The sequence below is a fragment of the Lepus europaeus genome, chromosome 3 (genome assembly GCF_033115175.1).
Source record: "Lepus europaeus isolate LE1 chromosome 3, mLepTim1.pri, whole genome shotgun sequence".
Taxonomy (NCBI): domain Eukaryota; kingdom Metazoa; phylum Chordata; class Mammalia; order Lagomorpha; family Leporidae; genus Lepus; species Lepus europaeus.
The window spans coordinates 39,079,899-39,084,173 of NC_084829.1; positions in this window are offsets into that span (position 1 = coordinate 39,079,899).

Sequence of the window (4,275 nt, forward strand, 5' to 3'; positions counted from 1 at the left end):
CCATTCTCCACTTTCTGCCACCAATGTATAACATATTTCTCACTCTTCTTTTTCTTTCATATAGGAAAAAAGTCAAATTCCTATTTCTAAAAGGGCACAAAACCCTATTTCCTTGCTTTTGATTTCTACATGCTATTTAAACAGTTGCTTTTATTTGTAAAGAAGCTATACATGGATCTGATCTTGTTTTTAAAAAATACATTTAGATCAGTTTAAGGTAGGAGGACTCTAAGATGGCGGAATAGGGAGGGAGCTCACTGATAGTCTGGAAAAAGATAGTTTAATAAAAGTGGAGATACTGTAGTCTCAGGGAAGAGTTAGGGAAAAAAACTGCAGAGGAAACTCTTCCGGAGTTAGTGGGACACAGTGGACCTATGTGGAGGGCATGGGTGCCCACAGCTTGGGATCCCAGCTGCCGAGTCTACACACCAGTGCTGGAAAGGGAGGTGAGGCAAAACTGCAGTAGCCCGAGACACTGGTGGAAAAGCAGCAGGAAGAGCTTAGAGGGAATGAAGCTTGAAGCCCCGTCGGGGAAAGTTCACCAGGCTAACTAGAGGAGAGAAAAAAAAATAAAAGAGACTGGTATGGACACGATTCTCTCTCCACTCACCTCACAAAGGCAAGCAAGACAATAGAACAGATGCCATTTTATACATATGTAACAGCTGCTCCAGCTCAGGGCTGTGCCCAGACTCAACCAAGCAGAAAAACCTGACTCTGGTGGGGAGAAATAACAGGAGACTAAGACCTAGTGAATGTGTGGAGCTTAGAACCAGGACTGTGGAAAAAAAAAACAAAACAACAAACTGAGGGTGTGTGGGAGAACTCATGGTGTGGCTGAGACGTGAGTAGTCTTGGTGGAAGATGGCACAAATTCGGGTGGCTTTGGTTACGTGGTGAGAGACATTGCAGGGGAATCTGAGCTTACACTGAGGACTGCACAGATCCTTTGTGTGGTCCTTGGGACAGAGCAGACAAATATTATACCCACTGGGGCTATTGCCCAGGCACTGATTGCCATCAAGGAGAAGAGCTCAGCTGAGCGAAATTACTTCCCTTCTGAATAAAAAAAAAAAAAGGGGGGGGGAGAAGATTTACCATGCCAAACGTGGATGTGTCACCTTTGGCACACCCTTAACCCTGAAGAACTGAACAGAGCTTTCTGGCCACACCCACCACAAGCCTCTAGAGATTCACCAAAAGCAGACAGTCCACTTAATTTAGAGTCATAGTATAACGAGAAAAGCCACCACAGCGAGAAAAAAAGAAGAAGAAACCAAAGAATATCTCCACAATGCCAAGCAACAAATGCAGAAACCGAGGAAATAAGAACAAGGAAGATATCATGATGCTCCCAAATGAACATGACACTCCAATACAAGATTATGAAGATGATGAGATAGAAGAAATGTGAGATATGGATTTCCAAAAATTTATGACATGAACATTTAGAAGTTATCAAAAACAAATGCATGAACTACAGAAATCCATACAGGACAGGACAGAAAATCTCTCTTGTGAAAATAAATTCTTAAGGAGGAATCAAAATGAAATGAGGAATTTAGTAGAACATGAAATTGAGATATTAAAGAGAAATCAAAGTGAAATGAAGAATTCAATAGAATAAATGAAAAACACATTTGAGAGCCTTAAAAACAGAATCAGTGAGATAGAAGAGAATATCAGACTTAAAAGACAGAGCACAGGAAAGTATACAGTCAAAGAAAAGAAGAGGAAATTAGAAATCTAAAAAATATTGTTGGGAATCTACAGGATACTATTAAAAACCCAACATTCGGGTTCTAGGAGTTCCTGAAGGCATGGAGAGGGAGAAAGGATTAGAAGGCCTTTTTAGTGAGATACTAGCAGAAAACTTCCCAGGTTTGGAGAAGGAAAAGGGATCTAAGTACAGGAAGCACATAGAACCCTCAATAAACATGACCAAAAGAGATCCTCACCACGACACATTGTAATCAAACTCACCACAGTGAAACATAAAAGATTCTAAAATGTGCAAGAGAGAAACGTCAGATTACTCTCAAAGGATCTCCAATTAGACTCACAACAGACTTCTCATCAGAAACCCTACAGGCTAGGAGGGAATGGTGAGATAAAGCCCAAGTACTAACAGAAAAAAAAAATACCAGCCCAGAATATTATATCCTGCAAAGCTCTCATTTGTGAATGAAGGTGAAATAAAGACCTTTCATAGCAAATAGAAATTGAAAGAATTTGTCACCACTCGTCCAGCCCTGCAAAAGATGCTTAAAGATGTGTTACACACAGAAACACAGAAACACAACCATCAGTACAAAAGAAGGTAAAGGACAAAAATCTCCCAGTAAAAGATCACAGGAAGTTCAAAACAAATATTAGAAATATCTTTGGAAAAATGGCAGGGCAAAGTCACTACTTATCAATAGTCACATTGAATGTAAATGGAGTCAACTCTCCAGTTAAAAGGCACAGACTGGCTGAATGGATTAAAAAACAAAACCCATTTATTTGCTGCTTACAAGAAACACATCTTTCCAACAAAGATGCATGCAGACTGAAAGTGAAAGGTTGGAAGAAGATATCCATGCCAACAGAAACCAAAAAAGAGCTGGTGTAGCCATCTTAATATCAGACAAAATAAACTTTAACACAAAAACTGTTAAGAGAGACAAAGAGGGGCACTATATAATGATTAAGGGATCAATTCAACAGGAAGATGTAACTATTTTAAACATATATGCACCTAATTACAGGGCACCGGTTTATTTAAAAGATATGTTAAGGAACTTAAAGGGAGACTTAGACTCCAATACAATAGTATTGGGGAACTTCAATACTCCACTTTCAGAAACAGGCAGATCAACCGGACAGAAGATCAACAAGGAAATAGCAGACTTAATCGACACTATAGCCCAAATGGATCTAACAGATATCTACAGAACTTTTCAACCTACTCTTGAAGAATACACATTCTTCTCAGTACATGGAACCTACTCTAGGATTGACCACATACTAAGCCATAAAGCAAGTTTTGGCAAATTCAAAAGAATTGAAATCATATCATGCATCTTCTCAGACCACAGTGGAATGAAGCTGAAAATTAGCAACTCAGGAATCCTTAGAGCATAAGCAAACACATGGAGACTGACAACATGCTCCTGAATGAACACTAGGTCATAGAAGAAATCAAAATTGAAATAAAAAACTTTCTGAGGATAACAGCACAACATATCAAAACTTACGGGATGTAGCAAAAGCAGTGTAAAGAGGAAAGTTTATAGCAATAGGTGCCTACATCAAGAAATTGGAAAGGCACCAAATAAATGAGCTATCAATGATTCTCAAGGATCTAGAAAAACTGCAGCAAACCAGACCCAAAACTAGTAGGAGAAGAGAAATAATTAAAGTCAGAGAAGAAATAAACAGAATTGAATAAAAAAAAATTAGAAAAGATCAGCAAAACAAAAAGCTGGTTTCTTGAAAAAATAAACAAAATTGACACACCATTGGCCCAACTAACTAAAAAAAGAAGAGACCCAAATCAATAAAATCCGAGACGAAAAAGGAAACATAACAACTGACACCACAGAAATAAAGAGTCATCAGAAATTACTACAAAGAGTTGTATGCCAGCAAACAGGGAAATCTATCATAAATGGATAGATTCCAGGACATATGCAACCTACCGAAACTGAACCATGAAGACATAGAAAACCTAGACAGACCCATAACTGAGACAGAAATTGAATCAGTAATAAAGGTCCTCCCTGCAAAGAAAAGTCCAGGACTGGATGGATTCACTGCTGCATTCTACTAGACATTTAAGGAAGAACTAACTCCAATTCTTCTCAAACTATTCAGAGCAATTGAAAAAGAGGGAATCCTCCCAAATTCTATGAATCCAGCATTACCTTAATTCCTAAGCCTAAAAAAGATGCAGCATTGAAAGAGAACTACAGACCAATTTCCCTGATGAACATAGACACAAAAATCCTCAATAAAATTCTAGGCTAACAGAATGCAACAACACATCAGAAAGATCACCCACCCAGACCAAGTGGGATTTATCCCTGGTATGCAGGGATGGTTCAATGTTCGCATATCAATCAATGTGATACACCATATTAACAAACTGCAGAAGAAAAACCATATGATTATCTCAATAGATGTAGAGATAGCATTTGATAAAATACAACACCTTTTCATGATGAAAACTCTAAGCAAATTCGGTATAGAAGGAACATTCCTCAATACAATCAAAGCAATTTATGAAAAATC